The 24,473-nt window shown below is 37.8% G+C and overlaps 2 long non-coding RNA genes across 2 annotated transcripts in view; one reads left to right on the top strand and one right to left on the bottom strand.

Annotated features, from left to right (window-relative positions):
- The window catches only part of LOC140620574 (uncharacterized), a 117,921-nt gene that overhangs the window by 72,077 nt on the left and 21,371 nt on the right, over positions 1-24,473 (top strand). The window lies entirely within an intron of this gene.
- Positions 11,048-21,959, bottom strand: LOC140620495 (uncharacterized). Its single transcript, XR_012020290.1, has 3 exons — positions 20,973-21,959; positions 20,321-20,408; positions 11,048-12,956 (listed from the first exon to the last, which is right to left on the bottom strand). It is a non-coding gene; the product is annotated as an uncharacterized lncRNA (long non-coding RNA).

The raw sequence follows: 24,473 nt of genomic DNA, 5'->3' as shown, positions 1-24,473 counted from the left end.
GCACAAATGGAGAAAGAAAGTAGTGTACAGGAATGTAAATGTTGATAAATTAAAAATCACAGTATAATCTGTAAAGCAGTCAATAAAAAAGAACTGATGGAAGCATAACCAGAAAGTCATTATGTGTACTCAAAGCAAAGCCCCTAAAGACAGAAGGCAAAAATTGATATAACAAAGAAAGTTATAAAGAAATCCACAATCACAGGTGGAGATTCAGTAACTGAACTTGTAGACAAAAAACTGTAAGGATACAACAATTTGAAAAATGTTTTCAGCCAGTTTGATTTAATGTAAATGTATAGAATACCATATCTAACAAAAGGAGAAAAATACATTCTTCTCTGATGCACATGAAACATCCAATGAGACAGACCAAAAGCTGGGTCCTAAACCAAGATTCAGAATGTTTCAAATCATTGAAATTCTACAGAGTATGTTTTCTGACTACAATGGTATTAAATTAGGACCAATAAAAACAAGATACTTAAGACATCGTCAAATATTTGTAAATGAAGTAATGCAGTAACTTACAACTTCTGGGAGAAAGAAGTAACAAAGAAAGTAGGAAACATTTAAGACTGAATAATAGCAAAAATGCAATTTATCAAAATACATGGGATGCTGCTAATGCTATCTTTAAAAGGTAATTTATAATTTTAAATTCATATATCAGAAAAGAAGAACAGGATAAATCAATGGCACTGTTTCCACCTTAAGAAGCAAGCAAAAACATTAAAAACATCCAAGTACAACCTAAAGCAGAAGAAAGAATAGGATAGAAATGAATGGAAATCAATGAAATAGAAAAGAGACAAAGAATGGAGAAAATCAGTGAGACACAAGTTAATTCTTTGAAAAGAATAAAATTGATAAAACCTTAGTTGATAAGAAAAATGAAATGAAACATGTTGCTAACATGACAGACAGAAGAGGGGTCATTACGATTTATTACACAGATATTAAGGATAATTGAAGAGACTATGAACAACTTTCTGCCAATAAATTCTACAATGTGAGTAAAATGGACCAAATTTTTCTTCAGTTGAAATTCTTCAAATTACTAAACTTGACTGAGAAATAAGTAGAAAACCTTGATAGCCCCATATTTCTTAGATTGAGCTTGTATTTCCAGGCATACCTTGGAGATACTGTGGTTTCAGTTCCAGACCACCACAGTAAAGCCAATATCACAATAAATTGAGCATCATGAACATTTTTGGTTTCCTAGGGCATATGAAAGTTATGTTTACACTATACAGTAATGGGAAAATCAAATCTATGGTGATAGAAATCATATCAGTGGTTGCTTCTAAGGTGGTACGAACTGACTAGGAAGAGGCAAAAGGAAATTTTGAGGGGTCATGGAAAAGTTTTATGTCATGCTATGCATTTATCAGAACTGATCAAATGGTGCTCTAAAGACCTGAGCATTCTCTGTATGTGAATCATACCTCAAAAGAGAATAAAGCAAAAGTGAAATAAGGAAATTTTCAAATAAACAAAACCAGAAAATTTGTCTTCAGTTGATGTGTGCTAAAGGAAATCCGAAAGGGCTTTCTTCAGGAAGAAAAACCATCCCAGATAGAAATACAGAAACATAGGAAGGAATGAAGAGCAGCGGAGAGGGTAAATCTATGGATAAATCCAAATAAATATTGTGTGCAAATAATGAAAATGACATCTTGGAACTTGAAATACATATGGAATTGAAATGCTGATTATAATAATAACACAGAAGATAGGAAGATAGTAAATGTGCTCTAAAGTTCTGGCGCTGTCTAGAAGCAGTGAATATATGGATCTAAGTTGCCTTTCAGGATGCATTTTATGACCTAAATCAGAGAAGAAGTATTATAAATGATACGGAATCAAGGGTTTATTTTTTTAAATATATATATTATTTAGGAATCAAAGATTTATTATCTTCATTAGCCATTAAGCCAATTATGGGAGCTGCGGAAGAAGTCTGTAGAAGGCTGCTGCCCAGCCTCTGGTGGTGATCCTGAAGTCAATGTGGGTCAGTGTGGCTGGCAGGCAGGAAGAAAAGCTGGGGGTGAAACAGAGGACTATAACATGACCTGGAATGCCAAAGAGGAGCTGGAATCTGTCTCTCACCACCTCTAATTTCAATGATGCAGGTGCCCTGTGGAGAAAGGCTGGTGACCTTTACCAAAGACTTGTATATGTGTCTGACCTAAGCGTTAGAGAAGCTGAAGGAGGAGACCCATTGGAACGCGGATTAGCTCAAGCCCTCCTGCCTCCCAATGCCAACAGAGTGGGCAGAGAATGTTACTCGGAAGCTAGGATCCAAGTACTGGGTGTACTTATTGCTAATTGGGGTGTCACGGCTCCTAGGACCTCCTACTGAGCAGAGCTATGGAACATACATACGCACATACACACACACGTATGAAGTCCATCTTTATTCCCCTATCTACCTACCTAGAAAACTATGAGTTCACATTGATGTTTCCAATTTCAACACTATGGAGATCACTCTATATTCCCTTTTTATAACTCTATTTTCCAACAGTGAGAAACTGACTCCCATTATTCTCAATAAACGGCTTATTTGGCCAATCTCCCTGTAAGTGACTAATCTTCCATTGTCGCCTCTGCTCCACCCTCTGTGACTCCCTCTCACCCTGCCTCAGGAGGCTCTGACCCCTGCCAGCAGGCTTCACAGCAGTGAAATCCATCATGTCAGCTTCCCAGGGCTTGCAGAGAGAATGAACACCAGGGGGCGGGAACTGGGGGCCATCTTAGACTCTGCAGGCCACACTGGTTGCCTGTCATGAGTTTTCTTCAGCAAAAGTAGAATAAGTGACCCCTGTCTAGTGCTGCCCTTAGAAGGGGGCAGGAGGAAATTGGAACATATGCAGAGATGGGAAATTTTAAATATTAAAAGACACCACAGAGACATGATATTTAAATACAGTGTGTGATCTTGTGCTAGACCCTGTACTCTAGGCACAATACTGCGTGTGGAGAGCATTACAGGGCAAACCGACAGAACTGAAATACAGAGAACAGATAAAGTGAAATTTCTATATTCATGTTACATTTACTGAACTTGATAACTTTAGTATATAAAGAAGTGGTTATGTAAAGAAAGCTTTATCTTGGGAATATACTCTGAAGTACTAGGAGTAAAGGACCATGTTGTATGCAGCTTATTCTCAAATGTCAAGGAGAAAGAATAATTATATATATATGTATATATATGTGTGTGTATACATATATATAAAAATATACATGTGTGTATATACATACGCACAGAGTACACAAATCTGACAAAATGTTAAAAATACAAAAATCTGAATAAAGGGTGCAGGGCTCTTCTTTATTGTTTCTGTGGTTTTACTCTGTTTGCAATTATTTTCAAATAAAATGATTTTTAAGAATTTCCCATAGAACCACAGCAGACTCAGGACTCAAAGAGGCCAAATAAGAAAGATGGAAATTGGTTGAGGGGCTCTGAATGTCTATTGTGACCATTCACCACATAATGAGCTTTTTTGCTTAATCAAATCTGTTCTAAGGATATACAATAAATTAGCCAAGACAAAGATCTCTGGGCCTGAAACCATCAGATGGTTGCTTCAGCTCACTGCCTATTACAGTGACCACGGCCAGCTTCTTCTTTGCCACCCTGGATTCCAGCATCTGCACTGAATTCAGGGAGCCCAGTTCAGTAGCAGCAGTTCCCGCTGCCAGTACTGGTTCACAGAGAATAGCCACTGGGGAGCTTTTCCAGAATGTTATCACTCTCTTCACAAGGATATTTCTCTCTGCTTTGGTGAAAGGTCTTCTGGACTTTCTTTGGGTGTACTTCGGGGATGGATGAGCAATTCTCAGATGATAAATCTACACTAGCATTCCAATTTCCCTGGGACTTAGATATTGTCTTTTACAACATTCCAAGGGGCTTTAGACATTTTGTCTTCATTTAGTGTAGGCTACTGTGTTTTGGTGAATTAACCAAGACAATTCTTAGAGCAACTCGAGCTGGCACATCGAATTCAGGATCTTGGCTTAGAGCTCCCATATCCATGATTTCAATTTTGTCCAACATTATTATATTCCTTCCAACACCCTTACCATCCATTTCCATACATGTCACTCAGGTTTCTGTCTATTTACATGGACAAAATCCTGTAATATTTTGGTGTGACTCTCATCTTCCCATGATTCATACTTTGTAATTCATGCTCTGGAGTCTGACAGGACTCAAGCCTGGTTGCAAGTCTAGAAGCTAGGACAATGTGGGTCTTCAGAAGTACCAACAATCCCTTGCAAAGCAAGCACCTCAAAGAAAGCTGTGACAGCATCTTTAGGCAAAAGAATACTAACTCAATCAGAGAGGAAAGGCTTCTACTTGCCAAGGAACCTCAGGGGAACTTAGGGGTTCAGAGGCTCTAGCTTCACTGGATTTGTCCAATTTTTAGGATGTTGCTTTTTCTTAATCAATGTTCTAGTTTTAGCATAAGAAACCCTTTGGGGTTGTGAATTTTATTTGACTTGTAATTCAGCTACCAGAAAGATTTGATCTTGAATTTGTTTTTCAGAACTTTTGGTCCTGTGTCTATAGGAAAAAAAGCAGATTACTTGTAGGAAGGTCACAGAAACATTCTGATCCTGTATCCAGACTTTGAACTGGAAAATCAAAGCCCTGAGTTCATCATTTTTACCTCCTAAGTTCTCTAGTTTACTTAAAAGCTACTGGACAATCCATTATATTCCTTATTTCCACTAACATATTCTATAGCATCAACTACTTGGTCACCCAAGCTCCTGCCTGTCCTTAGGCAGTTGATTCCAGACAACTGCAGGTGATTATTTGAGTAACTCCCACCACCACAGAGTAAGCACATGCCCCCTATTCTTTCAAAAATATTATCAAGCATCCACTGCTTGCCAGAGACTCTTCTAGATCCAGAAATAGGGCAATGAACAAGTCAGGGACAGTTCCTGCTGTCCACCTTGGTTCTATTGAAAGAGATAGCTACATTACAAATAAATTTTTATTGAATTTTCAAACATTTAAGTACTTGGTTGGAAAATAAAACCAGGAAGAAGACATACTGACAGGGAGGACACATTCAGGTCTGGGGGCAACAAACAGGCATTAGCTCCTGTTGGTAAGAGAGCATTTAAGAATAGAAGTAAGTAGAACCAGTGCCCCTAACTTTGGAGACAAACCGAAGTACTGAATGTACTTCTATTTTTGACTTTTTCCTTAGCATGGTGAGTTGTTTGGGAAATGATTCAATAGTTATTTGTGGTTCCTAAATTCTCAACAGCAGTTGCCTCCTGATATGTGTCACTATATATTCTGAGTTGACATCTGCTGTCTGAATCACCAAAATAGTGCCTTGTTTTAAAATTTATCCACTATTGGCTTATGTTTTATCTTACTCTAGGCCATGTTATCACTACATGTGACATCTCTGTATATGTGTTTGTGAAACTGGGATGAAGTTGGCAAAACTTGAGATGGAGGAAACTCTGAAACATGTTTTTGCATTCGGAGAACAGGAGGCATAAGCACGTTTGGAATAGAGAGAACAGAGAAGCGAAGCGATATTGGAGGAGGGAAAGTAAAATGCAAGGCAGGAGCTTAAATGCCATTCAGGCAACAACCTTGGGAGTTCAGAAGACTATAGACTTTTATCATGGCTTTTGGTCTCCAGCAAATAGATTAACATCTCCCCCAGGAGGAAAGCTTTTCCTTAGTAGAAGAAATCAGTTTGTTGATGGTGATTTTGATGACAATATTCATGATGACATTTTCTGTGAGGAATGTCTCCAAATGGGACTTGACCAAGTTTTATGCCGATAGAGAGATCAACACGCTGACTGACACTTCAGGTATTGACATATCTAAGCGAGAAATAATTGATATGACTGAGTAATTGTGAAGCATAGCATATTAATCTCCAGAGTTTTGTAAAGCTAAAACTTGTGTAAATGAATAAAGAAAATCCTAGTATAGATTGTCATGATGGTGAGCAATGTAGTTATGCTTACGTGTAATGTTGCACAGCTGCCAGGGCATTTCCGATAATGCTTTGTTAATCATTAGTTTTAAGAACGCAAATAAATGTTAAGCCTTTTAATAATTCTCCATCTCCAATTCTCAGTTTCCTTTGTGACCAAAAGATCAACCAGTCCCAGGAGATCCACAGCAACTAAAGATAGGATTTTTTTTTTTTTTTTTTTTTTGCAGACTTCTAGCCCCACATTTTCAATTCCTTGCTGCTATCTTATAATAGGAAATCCTATCGATCGTTCACATGTCCTCACTAAAGAGCTAATAGAGTTCAGACAAGTCAGTAATTGGCCCACATTGCACCGCGCATAGGCCGAAATGCTGAGACCCATCATAATTCATCTGAACCAAAGACCGGTATTCCTTTTAGCCCACAACACTGTTCCGTGGTGCAAAGAGGAAGCAGGAAGGATATTCTAGCTTGGTCACCCTTGGGTTGGGCTGTGCGTGGGAGAAGGAGGAGATGGGTGTGGGAGTCAGGCAGCCCAGGCGTCCAGTGATGGCTTTGCCTTGGCTTTTTTAACCTGGCTGCGGTTCTCACACCACTGGGTGTCTTTTCTCCCCAGATGACCTTAAAGGCTCCTTCAAAAGCTTACATTCCACAGTTCCTCTGTGTGGCACTCAGAGGCCAAAGCAAATAATTTGATTCTTTCCCGACCTCATCTCCGAAGTATCTTGTAATAGTAAAGTGGAACATTTTGATTGTCTGACTTTGGGATCTGGTAATGAAATTGTAGGGGACAGCATTATTGTTTTCCAACCCTCTTACATGGATGTGTGGCTTATAACCCCTCTGTTCTCTTCGTGTGCCTATCCTGGCTCTCTCCTGATTTGGGGGCATGTATATGTGGGCAAGTGAGGGTGAGCATTTCTGCAGAAGCAAAACAGGCCCTCTGTGCTTCAGCAGATTTTTGTCTCGATTGTTTTGTGAGGCTTTGTCAAGACTGGGGATTTTCCTGCAGTCAGCACCTACTGAAGAACACCTACTATGTGCTGGATCCATTTCAGTCTCTAGGGACTGGGAGAAATCTGGACATAGAGAGACTCCCTTGTATCTACATATTGAGATTATTGTACCTTGGAGTATCTCAAGGTTTGTTGCTATTAACCTATTTTCTTCTGGGTTTAAACAAGCTGATCCAAACCGGTGTTATGAATGAACTTAATTACCTTTAGGGGGAAAATGTCTCACTTGTTGGGTTTTTGCTACAAATTTTAAGAATGAATAGCTGTTTTCAGAACTAAAAGTTTGGCAGCCCACTTATGAGATGTAAAAGGAAGAAAAACTAAAGATACCTCTGTCGTTTTAAAGTATGTGGAACCATTTTTCCAAAGTAGGCTTTGCTGGCAGAGCAAGTCTGTTAATAACCCTGCAGTACTCCCCGTGTTGAAATAACACAAATTAGCATTTAACCCGGGAGGAAGAACACATGAAGTTATTTAACATTTACATAAAATTATGGAGTAAACTCCAAAACAGGTCGCCTCTGAAATGTATAATTACACTCAGCAGTCCCGTCAGCATACATAGAAACAATTTTATTTCCAATCATCTTCTGCTTTTATTCACTCAGGAATGTATCATTAAAATTTCCACAGAACAATGAACCTTAATAGGTGCTAATGCAATTGTAAATTATGGTAATTGTTACCTAAATTAATCTCTGTACTTTCCATTCCTTATTGCCCTAATGCATAAGGAGTGTGAAAAAGATAATGTTGAAACTGACATTTGTATAAATGGTGTAAAAGATTTATCTTATTTGATAAAAAAAATTCATGAGAACTTGCTACATTTTAAAGTGGTTTAGTTGGGGAAAAAATGTTAGACTTGCTCTAGTTATGGTTTATGGAATCTTTAATGGGTGAAACTTGTGATGGAGCGAAGTTGATGACCACTAGGTCATCTTTGATACCTACACACTTACTAAGGTATCCAGAAGGCACTTGTATGTCCCCGCCCCCCACAGATCTTGCCATATCTGTGCATGTGATCACTTTCTGTATGTTTTACCTTCATTCGTTTATATAAAGTACATCCCACATGCTTTGCTATAATGATACCCACCATGATGGGCTGAAGTGTGCTTCCTTCCCCTAAATTTATATGTTGAAATCTCAACCCCCAGTACTTGAGAATGTGACTATATTTGAAAATGAGGTCTTTAAATAGGTAACTCAATTAAAATGAAGTCATTACAGTGGGTCCTAGCCCGAGTGGTGTCCTTGCAAGAAGAGATTAGGATGGGGACAAAGAGGAGACCATGTGAGGACATAAGGGGGAAGATGGCCATCTGTGAGCCAAGGAGTATGGCCTCAGAAGACACCAGCCTTACCAAACTAGGTCTTGAACTTCCAGTCTCCAGAGCTATGGGGAAATAAATTTCTGTTGTTTCAGCCACCTAGTCTGAATATATCTAGCCAGATTGGAAGTAATGAAATTTAGGCTTTTGGTCTGTGACTCTCGACCTACATTTGACCTTGGGCATATTGCTTAATTTTTCCATTTGTAATTATAGTTTTCATATGTTTGTGTATTTTAAACTGCCTTATATCACAGCCTTTTCTTTTTCTGAGAGCACTTTGAATTTCCGTGGAGAAAATACTAACTCCTCGATCTCACTCCCCACAGTTGGGGTGAGGCTTATCTAATGCCTTAGCTTTAGATAGGGGCATGTTACTCAGGTCTGGCCAATCAGTATATTCTATGCCTTCATGGATGGACATGTGACAGAGATTTGGACAATGAGATTCCATTTTAGAACTTAATTTTGAAGTATTGAGCAATTAAACTCTATATATTTGTTGGAGCTGCTGAGGTATAGGGGTGTGCCCAAGGCTTCCACACTGGCAGCCACAGTAAAGGGCCAGAGGATGAAGTCAACATGGAGAGAGCTAGGCCACAGATAGAAATATGGAACTGAGGACTCTGTGTGGGCCTCTGATTCAGCCTTGCCTGAAGCCAGTGATTTCCAGAATCCTGTCAATTAATAAGCCAGTAAATGCCCCCACTCTATCTTCTTTCTACTTTAAGGCAGTTTAGTATACATTTCTATCATTGCTACTGAGTCCTTAGTAATATAATGGCTAAATGCTTTGTCTCCTCCTCTGTGAAATGAGTACATTCTTGAAATGGTAACTATATTTTTTCCCCAAATTAAGTATCATGTAGAACACTGATCTTTCTCTAGTGTGTATGTGGCAAGAGGTAAAGAAAGGTAAAGAAAAGACTACCAGAGGTCACATGCAGGTATTTTTCCTCTCGGGGTCACTGAAGCTGCCAGATGGAAAGAGACAAGGACTGCTGTCGGGATACTTGATGGAATTTTTCTCTCCATCTCTGGCAGGACTCTAAGGTGTCAAACAAGCAAAGTAACTGGCATTAGAACTCTCATGGACAGAGGTATACTTGGGCCTGATAGTAATAGCAGAATTCAAGGAGCCATATCATTGGCTTTACCTAAAACAAAAACAAAGACCAAAACCAAAACCCAGGATGGTGAAAAGCCCATTGGGTTCAAGTGGAATGCATCATAATTAGTGTTTTTTTTTTTTAAGTAGGAAATGTTTTATTGGGCCAAATCTATGATGGGTTTTGCCATTTATAACCATCTTTGGAATAATGATTATTAATCAGCTCTGAAGAAGACCTTAAAAATGCATGAGCCTTCTACTCTCCAATACCAACCTGCTATATAGTTTGCAATCAATTTCGAGGGCTCTCTACTTTCAAAGCCCACTTGCCTACTGGACCCATGGCCAAGAACTCTTGCTCTGGACAGATATATCAAATGCATGTTTACTGATTTATTTTCTAAGCTATTTAGATTTTCTGAATCCAGATTCTTTAAACTGCAATTTAGGCAACACTGCTAGATCAGCAGTTATTCAACTGCTGTTAACTTTTTCTTTCATTTTGGAGGTTGTTTTGTCTCTGATTTTATTTACCTCTGCATATAATCTAAGGAGGAGTTTCCTTGTTTATTTGACAAGTGGTTATTTGGTGCATGCTGTAGACCAGGAACTGTAGGAAATGCTGGTGATATAACTAGACTAAAGAGAAAGGAGTCCGGTCCCCCTGGAATTTATGGGCTGTTGGGAGAACACAGGACTCAGGTGATATTAAATCAGCAGAATCTAATATTGGTCATTCTGTCTCTGGAGCGAGGGCACTAGTTCTGTGGGCCCAGATCAGCCAGGGACTGGAGTACGGAAGGGACTCTGGTATCAGAGGATATATAAAGGCTGCCCCTTTAGCTGGTCCAGCTTTGCAGAAGGACCAGCTTTGCTAGAGGGCATCACAGGGCAACAGACTTATGAGGACCAAGGGTGGCTTATCTTTTACTGATGACTTCCAACTAGGAACAGAATTAGGATGAGGTGAATGAGTGAGACACTTAACCTCTCAGGTGGAAAACTGATGAAAATTCCAAAAACACCCTCTGCAATCAGTATCCAACAGGACCTTGAGGGAGTGAGGTGAGCCTTGCAAGGTCAAGGTGGGTTTCCTGTCTTTACTTAAAATTTTGATATTTTGTTTATCATGGACATCTTGATATTTTATTTATCACAGATAAATTCATTTTGATAGTTTAAAAACATTGCATTAAAATTTGATTTCTCTTGATTGCTGAGATTTTCGGTGCCCCCTTAAATTTTGTGCCCAAAGTCAAGGCCTCACTTTTCTCACTCTTGTTCCTGCTCTGCCTTGTGATATAGTGATAAGCACTTTGTTAAGAAATGTTTGCAGTGTATTGTTTTTACAGTTGAGTTTATATAAGATGTCTTTATTATTATTTATTTAGTTCATTTAATAATAATATCGATCATTTCATTTATTATAATAAACATTTTGTATACTATGTGATATGTACTTTTCATATACATAATTGGGGATATAATTATATAATCATAATCATATAATATAATATATAATAATTATATATATCATTAATTTGAATTCATAGAATCCTTAAAAATGTAAAGTAGGTGTTATTCAGAGTCAGCAGATTGAGACACATAGAGTGTCCAGGCATGTCATTTTTTGAATCAATGTCTCTTAACTTAACTGGGAAATCCCCAGGCATAGCATCACATCCGGTTCTGAAGGTTAGTCCTTGTCTACATCTGTACTGGCCAGCCACAAAGAGCTAGTGATGAAGAGTTAATTGTGTGAGCGGTGGCCGTGGCCGGCAGGCTGTCTTGAGAGCACTGTGCTCCTTCCGTGTCCTGGTCCTCTGTGCGGCCTCTCAGCCCAGACCTCAGCCCTCATGTTGGCCTTGTCTCCCATGGCTCCATGTCCTGTGTCTCTGTTGCTTCCTCTCCCCAATGTCCTGCTTGCTCCCGGATCTCCCCAAGATCAGACTTTACTTTGTGTTTCACCCTGACTTGTCTTGCTGGTATCTATCTGTCTCACACTTGATTTCTCCACCATCTGGAACAAGTTCTAGCAGCCTAATTAACTTGTAAAGTGTGTTCAGTTTGGATGGCGAAATCATCTTTCTTCCCTGTGACTTGAACCTCCTGACCTTTCCTCATAAAACACTCATGTCCTATTTGCTACCCTGTGCTCAGTTGTCATTACTTTGTGTTGACAGTTTTATTGTTTCCTGGTGACCCCTGTCCATCCACAATTACTATGGTATGTGGCAATCTACTTATTTCAAAGTTAAATGTGTGGGATAAAAATAAAACCAAAAAGTTCCACATTTGAGGGAGGAAAAAAAAATCCATGTTTTTAAGATATAACATATATTCGTTCATATATATAAAAATTCATTGTAATTTATCTTGCTAAATGAGTGAGTAGGTCTCTTAAACATATCTAGATATCAGCTAGTAATGCTTGGCTTTTTAGATCTTCCAGGCTTTTAAAATTATGCATATAAATAAGCAAACATCTAAGGAAATTTTTTCAAAGAAGCGAAGATCGACTACAAAAAGATATATTGCAGCAAGAAACAAAAAATGGCTTTAAGGTATTGACGATAAATGAAGATGATTCAGTCTTTCAAAATATCCAAAATTTTTACATAAAGTAAATGTATGTACAGGAAACTTGTGTGACCAAATCATAATTTGGGAATGAAAGTAATGAACAAAAAATAGTCTGGGTTATGTAACAGTATAGGGTGAGGGTAAGGAGACCAAAGTCTTTCCCTTCGTCGCTATCACTGATTACAAAATAATCTTGGGTGGAATGTATACCATGTGGATGCCTCATGTTGGTAAGTAGACGATGGGGGCTAAAAAGAATGGCTTCCACCCAGTAATCTCTAAAGCTGATATAAATTAGTGTCACATAGCATAGCTACAGACATATATTTAAGGAAATCATTTATTTGTGGTTGCATTCCTGTTATGAATTTAAATAGGAAGGGACTATCGTTTACTTTTAAAAGTTGAAAGGCCAACAAAGATATGAAAAAAAAGTATGCTATGTTCCATAGGAGGCCAAGAAGTCTGGAATTTTTTAAGATACAAGTAAGTTCTTCTTTGCATCTATATGCTCTTTATTTAGAGTGAGTTTTTATTAATTTCCATATTCCTCTTGGAGTCTGTGGAATTCATGTCTTCTGGAAGAATGAATGAGGAAGAAGAACATGTCTATTTGAGGAAGCAGGCCCTTGACAGTTTATCTTTGGATTAACTGATAATTTTTGTGAGTCAAATTGTCCAGGATTTTATCCTGAGTTTCTTCAGAGAAGTGAAGGGAGGCAAAAGTAACACTTCTCCAGTGCTTTGGGATGCTTGGGAAGAAGCTATGTGAGAAGCACAAAGTATCGCTCTCATTTGGCAATCGTGATTCTAAGGCATATTGAAGCAGACACTTGAATGCTCCAAATGACGAGATAATCCAGATAAACTTTACGCGTCTTGCAGCTTTTGAAGTTCTTAAAGCCAACTAGAGTGGAGGGATAAAAGACAAACCAAGTTCTTAAGTTAGTTCATATCATACACTTAGTGTCTCTGCTTCATATGAATCCCCAGCTGCCAGCAGCGAATACCACAGCCAAGCACCTAGAGTCAACTCATCTGCGCGTGGACAGTTCTATCACACATAAGTGCTATGGATTACAAAAATGAGACTATCTTCCTAAGTAACTTGCTTTCTTTCAATTAACACAATACTGAGTAATTAAATGTTTCTCTATAATATCAGTTGTAAATGCAAAAATAGTTCTCCATTACATAAGAATGAATCAGAATTTAACCAAATCCCCGTAATTGGATATTCACAATATACATTAGAAGACTCCACCAACATATCAACATGGAAACAGATTAGATCTGACCTTTTAAATTTCCTAAAGCTGTTGGTAAACACAAAGCCTGTGGAAAGCCCACATGGATAGAGTCAGAAGCCCTCTGAGTATCACACAGTGGGTCAGAAGGGTGTGGGTCCTATAGACCTTGTAGGAGGACTAGATGCTTAAGTAATAATCCATGTGAAGTCATTGTGTAAACTGTATCAAGTGTACAAATGTGACTAAGGCTAAGAAATGACTATCTTTTAACATAGATCTGTTCATCATTCTTTCCATCCTATTAGCCTATATTTAATCATTAGTTAAGGTTTATATAGTTTTATTTTGACTGTATCTTTCTTAGAAAAGCCTTTTTAAAAAGATTTTATTTATTCATTTATTTAAGGGGGGTGGGTTGCAGAGGAGCAGAGGAAGAGGGACGAGCAGACACTGCTGAGTCTGACTTGGGCTGGATCCCAGGACCCTGAGATCATGACCTCATGATCATGGCCGAAATCAAGGGTTGGATGCTTAACTGACTAAGTCATCTTAATGCCCCTTAGAAAAGCCTTAATATGGACTCATGTATAGTTCAGTTGAAAACGTGCTCACGGCTTTATAATCAAAGGAACACATTTAGATTTATGAAGTCCTGTGGCTTGTATTGTCAGTGTAGCTGAGCAGAACTACATTTCCCAGAATGCCCTTTCCTGGTAGGTTTCAGGTTCAAGTAGGCCATTAGGGAAATTCTTACAAGATTTGGAAGACCAAAATGAAGTCATAGCAGTCCAGTTATTTTTGGCAGGTTGGTTTAGCATGCCACACACGGGGCCACTGACATACATTGTTGCTGGTCTGGCCGGTCACCTCGCTGCTGTGGGCAGCACCCAGGCTCATCCTGCTCCCAGCTCCCACCAGATCAGCTCCTTCAACTTCTTCAAAAGTTGGGCCAGGTATGCATGTGGCTCTGCGGTTAGAGTACAGGTTTTCCTGCAGATTACCCCAGCAGCAGTATCTCAGAATGTGACTGTATTTGGAAATAAGCTCATGAGGGACCTAATCAAGGGAAAATGAGGTATATAGATGGGATCCTAATCCAATATGACTGGTGCCCTTGTAGGAAGAAGAGATTAGGACACAGACACACAGGGAAGCCTGAGTGGCTCAGTAGTTGAGCATCTGCTTTTGGTTAAGGGCATGATCCCAGTCTGGGGATCGAGTCCCACATCAGGCTCCTCATAGGGACCCTGCTTCTCCCTCTGCCTATGTTTCTGCCTCTTTCTCTCTGGGTCTCTCATGAATAAATAAATAAAATCTTAAAAAAAAAAAAAAAGGATACAGACACTCATAGAAGGAAGGCCATGTGAAGACACAGGGAGCAGCTAAGCTGCAAGCTAAAGAGCGAGTCCTCAGAAGAAACTAATGTAGCTGATACCCTGAGCTTGAATTTTTAGGCTCCAGGATGGTGAGAAAATAAATTTCTGTTCTTTATGCCACCCGGTCTGTGGCGCTTTATTATAACAGTCCCAAAAAACTAAAATAGCATTGTTAGTTTTTATTAAATGACTCAGTTTCTATAAAAGCAAACTCTGTTGTCCGCTTAGATATACATCTCTATTTAACAAGTGACATAAGCTAGTCCCACAATAAGCATACTCTTGAACTTGGTACCCACCTACCATTTAGCAAAAATCAAGCTGAAATAATATTTATGAAAGGAAGTTTGCTCAAAGGCCATTTATTTCATGAATTCCACCAGATATTCTAAAGCTTACCTCTGGAGCAAACTTTATCCTCTTCTGTGTAATGTTGGTTCAGCATTAGATTGTGTTTAATAAATTACTTTTTTATTAAGGTGTCATCAGCATAGAGCAAAGAAAATTCTAGAAAGGGTTTTGAGAAATGTATTTGTGTGTCTACGGAAAGGTTGCTACTGAAAACATTGCATGGGATTGTTGCTAAAAGATCCCTAAGGAGAAATTCTGACTAACCTAAGTACCAAGAATATCAGTTCTTCTCATAATCAATTAATCCAAAGATTAACTTAGTATTTAGTTTTTTCAAGGATGGCTAGAAAGTTGGATAATGATTCTTAAGCTTAATATGCAAAAGAATCACCTGAGGAGCTAATTCTGAAACTGAGTGAATAAAGAAATGTGACAAAATATTCAATTTAGAATAAAGCTTAGTCTGATCAAAAAAATTTAAACTGTTTCTTTAGGTAATATTCAACTCCTCTTAGATAAAATTGCTTTGGTCCAGTTTCCCCTTATTTTCCTTCCTAGGATGGCATATGGGTTTATGCGGGGGCTTCAGTGTCTATGGTAGTGAGTGGGTGGAAGGGCCTCTTTGCTTTTCTGGTTCTTGAGTGTCCACTGGTTTCAGACCCTTGACCTTGGTTCTCTACCATGCCTTCCACCTAGTCTCGTGACCAACCCACCCTGTTCTACCTTCTACTGTGGTGCCACTTTGTCCCAGCACAGCAGCTACCACATCAGTCTGGCTGGCTCACAACTCAGATGCCCACATGCCAGGTCTTGAGGGAGAATCAGAGGTGTCAACCCAGATCACACTCCCTCTAACATGTGGTGTACTTTCTATTTAATTAGGCTGAATGGTTGTATGTTGGTGTGGAGTCCTCTGCACCATCACCTTCTCCTTGACTCCCAGATGGAGAAAAGAGGCAAGAGTCCCTTCTCTTTAAGGTTTCTTTCCTTAAATAAGACAAATCACCCTTGCTGAGTAAAAGTCTGAGAGAGGGACATCACGAGACAGGACTGAACACTTGACTCTCATTTCTTCCTTCCTCCTCTGCTCCCTATAAATCCCCAAGCTGGAAATAGCTTTTGTTTTTCTTTACCTACATTTTGATCTCCTTCTACAATGGAGCAAGAGATTTCCTGTCATTGCATTCATGGGTGGAAATGGAATTTTTTCAATAGTAAGAAGAAGTCAATGGGCCTGGGTCCTCCTGCATTGCTTGTTGATATACTGAAGGATGAAATAAAAGCATTTGGGAAATCCCTTCTTTCTAAGAAATGCACGGCTCTTAAGCTTATTGACTTTCTGCTAAATCCTATTTTGTATGTCAGATGCTGAATATCACATCAGTATTTATTTTTATTTTTCTCTCCCTAACACATCTCCCCAAGCAGATGGGTGCTCTGAGACACGTACTTGGAAATGCAAAACAAATAAAGCACATTTATAATTTAAAAATTGTCTCTAATATGTACTGCTCTATTATAAATAATAATAAAAGATACCAGAAAAAAAAAGAAAAAAAAAAAAGAAAATGGCTTTGAAAGTGGGGAAGAAAGTAAATAATAAACTCGAAGTCATCAAAACTGATTTCTTCAGCCCTGGTTGCAAGAAGCAGTCCTAAAGGCATAGATACCAAGAAAGAATAGTTAGTGTCAGTGCCATATATTGGTGCTCTAATTTGGTACATCTATTGATAGACATTTAACTACTTTGAAAATTAGATGTGGATTATGCTATGACCTGACTAAGGATTTAAGGAGTGAGGTCAATATTTCCAGGAGTAGTAGGATGCTGGCAAGTAATCCGCATTTTCTTTGCTTCAATTTCTTCTCTTCACTTTTACAAAGTTTGATAAAATCATTCTCTCATCTTTCTTGCTGACCTCAAATGAATGTGGTGGAGGAAAAAAAAGTGAAGAATAAAGGTCCCTTTAGAAAAAGGTCAAGATATTAAATTTATTACATCATTTATTGTTACACATCAGGAATGGGCAGCTTTCTTATTCTGTATCCTGAATAAAGGAACCCTGGCAAACTGGTGGGCAGTTTTAAAAACTTTGAAAAGAAGTGAGTCTTCCTATTTCATTTCACATGCCTCACTTCTTGTTTTGAGCGAGACTGAGATAAAAGGAAGACTTAGAAATACATGGTCATTGGACATGTAGACAGGGCAGGAGGAGAGACCCAGCATGTGACATTAGGTGCCACGTGATTCCAAACAGTAGCCAAACCTCAGCGAGGAAAACAAGGACATCTACAGTTAGAGAGTAACAGGAAAAATTTCAGAGCAGGATCACTTTCATTTGAGGGGATTTATTATTTAGGCTTGTACAGCAAGCACACACAGCTGGCTACAAAATCCTTGAAGATTCTGAGAGCTTTACAGTTGGCTTAATTATGGGCCCCCTCATTTCTCTTTTCTTCCACAAAGAATCCTTGTTTTGTCTAAAGGTTGTTACCAGCTTTAAATTCCATCTTTACCATGAATGTGAGATGTGGTTTTTGTTATTTTTGGATCTACCCTGGTCTCCATTTTCCATCTCCAAAGTCCTGTCCTTATGCTCTTTTAGACCCAATTTCTTTTCTCCCCCATGTGTTTTTGTAGTAGTAAGGACATGCCATCACTTTTTTTTAATTGAAAATACTATAGTAAAGCTCGGCCATGAATATATTCTGGTGGCATGGCTTGTAAATGAGAAATTTTTTAAAAGATGCCTTTCTTGATGAATCCAGTAGTATTGTCTTGGTTAAAAAAAATGATGGCAGGGTGGAGTCTCCTCTTCTCCCAAGCACCTCTGATCCCAGTGTACAAATAATGTTTATATTCCAGTTCACAGGAAAAAAAAAAAAGGAATGTGAAAATATTTCATTGAAAGCTGACAGCTTTAACGAACTTTAAAGGTTAACCCTGGTGCTAGTTAACATATCTATTCATGTCTCCATCAGCCTATTGAATTACTCAGCTGAACACGCACACAAAAGCAAAACTTGAAAAAAAAAAACACCCAGAAAGACAACATTAATAATTCATAAATACTGGAGGCTGGTGACTGACAATTTTCCCCCTACTGTGTTGAAGTCTGTTAAGAACTGAATCCTGATAGCTTCTACATTACTTTAGAAACTCAGTGAGCAACCCTGTCCAAGAATGTTAATGTTTCTGTAAGTGGTTAGCTACCGAAACAGTGGATTTCTATCCCCTCAAGCACTTGTTCATGTCCCTTTGGATTAGTATAAGGTACAGCTTTTCATGAGATGTTTAACTGACAGTTTTTATATTTGAATTTCTCAAGCATCTGCAGACCATAAAGAACTCCAAATTCAGCCATAATCCTCTGTTACAAAGTAAATCGGCATTTCTGAACAGATTCCAGATACCAATTATAGCATTAATGAAGATATACAATCGTGTTGTCTGCCTGGGCAGGGTTAGAAGCGATGTTGCTCCTGACAGGGCTGGCCTACCTCGGAATTCACCATCCTCCCTCTTCCACATGCATAAAATTGTGCTGATCAAACCTTCCCATTAAAAAGAGGAGTTATGAACATCTTTAAGGATTAACCATTTTCCTGGGGACATAAGGGACAAATACCACAACTGTTTGTTGCCTGACAGTGAATTGATTTCAGGGTCTTGTCTAGGAGCAATAAACACTCAGGCTTGATGTTATTAGAAAGATATAGAAAAGAGATGCCATGGAGGACTGAGATGGGAACTTTGGACCCTCCCGCTGGTGCCAATGGCCTTTCTCATCATGGGTTTGCTTCAAAAGGGCTCCATGGATGTTGTCTATCTCATGGCTGATGTTTCTACCACTCAATAATGATTAAACTCTCTTTTATGTTCCCCACCCAGAGATTTTAATTGTCTGTCACACCTGCTCTTTGGAAAAGCAAGTGGAAGAAAGGGGTCTTCTCAGAATTGGAACTGGTTGACAAGAGATTCTCTATGATTCTCATAAGCCAGCTTCTAAATAGGAAATGATGGTGGTAGTCCAATGTTAAAACCCTTATGTGGCTTCCTAAATTTCAGGGTTAGGAAGGCTTATATGAGGAAGGTTTACATGAGGGACAGTTAGAGAAATAACCCAATCTCTGCCCTGATTAGCAACAAACTTGTTTCTATTTCTCTTACATTGCATTTATGGCAACAAACAGAAACTATTATATTAACTAGTTAAAGTCCTTACTCATTAAAATTTTAGTCTCAGAAACAGCCTCTAAAGGATGTGAGTTTTCAAGAAGCTGTTGCAGAGTAGAAACTCAAAAATAATTGATTACCTTAATGGATTGGCTTCTGTATTAAGCAATAAATAAAGCCCAAAACATCTACCGAGCACCTTCCCTCTAAGAAGGACTTCACCAGGTATGATGTCTGTGTTACTCATTTGTAATGGAGGCGGTTTGAAATCCTGCACTGCTGATCAATGACCATGTAAGAATGGACAAACTGCCTAAGCCTTCTGACTCTGTTTTCTGGTCTGCAAATGGAGGATAATAGTATTTACCTAATAGGGTTGCAGAGCAGTTTAAATAAAATAATGTAGATGAAATATCTAGCAGAATTAAAAGTAAGTGCTATTTCTTCCCCTTACAGTGGAATCAGAGTGATCTTTTAAAAGGTATTGTGTGTGTGTGTGTGTGTGTGTGTGTCTATGTGTGTATTGTTTACTGTGATCCTGTGAGATAGAAAAAGCAGTCTTTGATTACTGCTATTTTTCAGATGAAAAAAATCCAGGCACAAAGTAATGAATGTGATTTGTCCAAGTTTGCATCTAATTCCAAATTGGCAGGTGTCTATAACTTTTCTTCTTTATACTATTTCTGTATCTAGTGACTTTTTGCACCAACTTATAAGGAAGTTCATATTAAATAATAAATACCTTACTCCTAAGTATTTCAGTCAAACTTTGTCATTGGGCTAAAAGTTATAAGTTAACAGGAGGAAGAAAAAGGTTTCAAAGAGCGCTGATGCAATATTTAGTGGTCTATGCTTTTTATAGAAAAAAAATGTAATAGTTATCATAGCTAATAGTTATTTTGGGCTTGCTAAGTATCGGAAGCTGTGTTAAATGCTATAAAGATATTAACTTTTTGAATTTTATTAGAGAGAGAGAGAGAGAATGCAGGTGAATGGGGGAGTGGCAAAGGGAGAGAATCACCAGTAGACTCCTCACTGAGCTTGGAGCCTGAAGAGGGGCTCAGTCTTGTGACCCTGAGATCATGACCTGAACCAAAATCAAGAGTTGAATACTTACCCAACTGAGCCACCCAGGTGCTCCTTAACTTTTTAACCTCTTGCAGAAATCCTAGGGTATTGATACTGTCAGCATCTCCATTTTATAGCTAAAGAAACAGAAGCATGGAAAGGTTCAGTAAACAGCACCAAATTACCTATATATAGTGGGTGGTGGAGCTGTCTCTCAAACCCAGGAGTTGTAATCAGAATTCACAATACTTAATGCCTTGATTTTACATCCCAATTGTTTATATGAAATATAAAATTGTGGTAAAAGAGACAATAATGTCTCAACATGTTTATGATTTTGACATTCCTTGAGGTTGAATTTCAAAGTTCTTTAAGAATAAAGGAAAAATTTCAAGGAATTCAATTAATGCTCATTCTGGTCTATATAAATTTTTATTTTTATAATTTCTTTTTAATCTCTTATTTAATAAATAAAAATTTTAATACAAAATTGAATGACAGGTCAGACAAATGCAATGGTGCAGGTGATCTACTTTTTGTATCTGAGACTATGTTCACTTTATTATAAAAGAGGATGTCAATTATAATTTTGTCTCTAAATCCAAATTTAATTAATATGGATTTAGTCATAGCATTTCCTCACCTATACAGAATTCTCAACTATACAGAATTTTAGATATTATTAAAAACATTATCAATACCTTTTTCTTGAATTTTTTGGTCCCTCTCCATAGCCTAGAGACTCATAGGACAGGTGGTTTAATCATTCCTCAGCTTGATCATATTTTAGAAAATTTAACTTTGAAATCCGGAATTCTCTTCTGTCCAATGTGCATTTGACAAAATCTATTTGATTTTTTTTCCTTGAAGATTTGAGGCAGTTTGTAACACAGCAAACCAAAACAAAATAAAAAATCAGGATCAGATAAAAAGAAGAGCATAATTATACACAGTATAAGGCTCAACCCTTGTTGCCAAAGCTGGTGTGAGAATTTGGCTTTAAGCCATTGTGTAACTCCTTGAGGGCAGTGAATGGATGTAATAAACACTGACCTCAACTACATTTTTATAACCTATAAAACACTAAATTTCATATGGCCTGATTATATGATGACATTTGATAAAAGCTGAAGGTAAACATTACTCTCTTAGGGATATGCTAATGTGTACCAAATATATCACTTTCTGGTAGCTCAGCTTACTTCAAGGATGCAAGTACCTAGAGAAGTTAATGGATTATATAAATATTTTCAAGACTTTTTTTTCTATATTACAGTTACTTTGCAAAAGTCTCATGAACTTTCTCTCCCAAATTTATAAAACATATATAAAGATACAAAGCAACATAAATGCTTATTAATCTTTCTCTCTCCTCTCCTTCTCTTTCCTTTCCTGTAACTGTATATCCATAATTGATGTGTATTAGTCTGTTCCACAATAAACAATGCAAAAAATGCTAGATCCAATGCTTTAAAATATCTTTTTTATTTTCTTTTTTAAAGATTTACTTATTGGTTTCAGAGAGAGAAAAAGCACAAATGGGAGGGACAGAGGGAAAGGGAGAGAAAATCTCCAGCAGACTCCGCACTGAATGCCGAGCCTGATGTAGGGCTTGATCTCACAACCCTGAGATCACGACCTGGGCCCAAACCAAGAGTCAGATGCTTAATCAGCCTCCACCTTTTTCTCTTTCTTCTTTCTTTCTTTCTTTCTTTCTTTCTTTCTTTCTTTCTTTCTTTCTTTCTTTCTTCTTTCTTTCTCTTTCTTTCTTTCTTTCTTTCTTTCTTTCTTTCTTTCTTTCTTCTTTCTTTCTTCTTTTCCTTTCTTTTTTAAAAGATGTATGGCTGAGCTAGGGTTATAGATTCTGAAATAATCAAAGTTCGAGGTCAGTGAGAAGGAAAAGAAGAAATAGGAGAGAACTGAAGCTGGTATTTGCCTTGATGACATCTGCTGAACTCTATAAGCTAGGCCCTATGTTCTGAAGTTCCACATGTGGGGAATAGGAGATAACACCTGTAACCCAAGGAGAATGGGATGGCAGGTCAGCACCTTCCACATATGGCTGAAGTCAACACCTTCATTTGGTACCTTGGAAAAGTATATGTCTTTCATAAGGAGACTAGCCTGTTTTGTCTTTGGTGAGAAAAATATAGTCTTCTCAGAGAAGTTAAAAAAACAAAGGCACAATCACCACTTTAACTGGAAAAGCTCATCAGTAAGAGAAATTCCAGGTTGTTAGTACTGCCAGGTCCATCTAGAAAACAAACAAACATGAATTCTATCTGGAGGGATGAATAAACCATAAACTCAGGAAGAAGAGGCACAGAGCTTTTGACAGTTTCATGGTACTCAGAAGACAAGAATTGGAATTCATTGCTCTTCAAAATGAGGAACTCTGAAAAATGCTCCAGGCTTTAAATTGAGTCTCCTGAGGGGTAAGCCCTGGGAATAAAGATAAACTGAAAATAGACTAGATCTTCCAAAAACTGACACCAAATCCCAAATCATCTCAATCTCTGATTGGGTAAAGATGATCAGCCTCTCATCCAGCTGCTTGTCTGAAAAATAGTAAATTATCTCTATGGAAAGAAAACAGCATTTAAAACTTCTGCATTTAAAAAATACATTACATCTGAGATTCAAAAAAAAAAAAAATTACCTGATATGCCAAGAGGACTACTTACTAAAAACCAAGAGGAAAAATATCAAAGATATAGACCTTTAGGTAATCCAGGTACTGACATTAATAACTTTAGAAAGAGGTGAATGGAGGAGAATTTCACCAGAGAATTACAACCTATAAAAAATAACACAGAGGGAATTCTATAACTGCAAAATTTATGAACTGAAATTAAGAACTCAATAGATTGATTTAACAGGAGATTAGATAAAGCAGGAGAGAAAATTAGGGTAATCATTAAAAGAATAATAAAAGGAGGCATAACTAAAAGCTAACAAAGGGGAAAAATTGAATAATAAAAGCTACTTGATAAATCCAAAAAAAAAAAAAAAAAAGCAAGGAGAAGACAAAATGAAGAATAGTTTGGACAAATAAGAAGCAAGAGAAATTTAAGCAGAAATAGTTCAATAATTACCTTTAACAGATACGGAGCAAATACACCAGTTAAAATACTGTCAGTCAGATTGGGTCAAAAACAAATCAAAATATGTTTTATATGATTGTAATATATGACACAGAAAGGAGAAAATATAGAGGAAGCGCACTGGGCAAACACTGACCAAAAGGACCTGGTGGGCTGTACTACTAGTACTAGCACATTTAGTAACAGGTAAAGTGTCCTTCAAAGAATAAGTATCATTAGGAAAAAAAGAGGAAGATATAGTGGTAAAAAAGTCCGTCAGAAAGCTATAATAATTCCAATTTGGTATGCATCAAAGAACAACACCTGAAAATGTAGGAAGCAAAATTGACAAAACTAGAGTGAAAACAAGTCCACTATCATGTTAAAAGATTTTAACTTAGAGACACCTGGGTGACTCAGTGGTTGAGCATCTGCCTTTGGTTAAGGGTGTGATCCTGGGATTCTGGGATCGAGTCCAGAGTCCAGCATGGGGTTTCTTGCAGGGACCCTACTTCTCCCTCTGCCTATGTCTCTGCCTCTCTCTCTCTGTGTCTTTCATGAATAAATAAAATCTTAAAAAATTTAACTAACACAATATGAACACAAAAATTCAATAAAAATAGAGACAATATGAATAGCATAATTGTCTAATTTGGCCCAATTAGCAAACATAGAACACTACACTTCAGGATATACCTCTTTTCAGGTGCAAATGGAACATTACCCAAAATTGACTACAGAAAGCCATATGGGGTAGAAAGTAAGTCTCAATAACAAATGACTGAAATTAGAAGTGTGTTCTCTCTAATAAAAAGGTATCTTGAAAGTCCTCAAGTATTTGGAAATGAAGCAGTTTTCTTTTGAAATGAACCAAAAGTTATCATAATGGAAATTAGAAAATATTTAAAAGTGACTGTTGGGCAGCCCAGGTGGCTCAGCGGTTTAGTGCTGCCTTCAGTCCAGGGCATGATCTTGGAAACCTGGGATAGAGTCCCACGTCAGGCTCCCTGCATAGAGTCTGCTTCTCTCTCTCTCTCTCTCTCTCTCTCTCTGTCTCTCCTCTCTGTGTCTCTCATGAATAAATAAATAAAATCTTAAAAAAAAAAACACAACCTGACT

The sequence above is a fragment of the Canis lupus genome, chromosome 1 (genome assembly GCF_048164855.1).
Source record: "Canis lupus baileyi chromosome 1, mCanLup2.hap1, whole genome shotgun sequence".
NCBI classification, from domain to species: Eukaryota; Metazoa; Chordata; class Mammalia; order Carnivora; family Canidae; genus Canis; species Canis lupus.
Note: the sequence above shows the minus strand (reverse complement) of the source record. Positions and strands in the feature narration are given on the sequence as shown.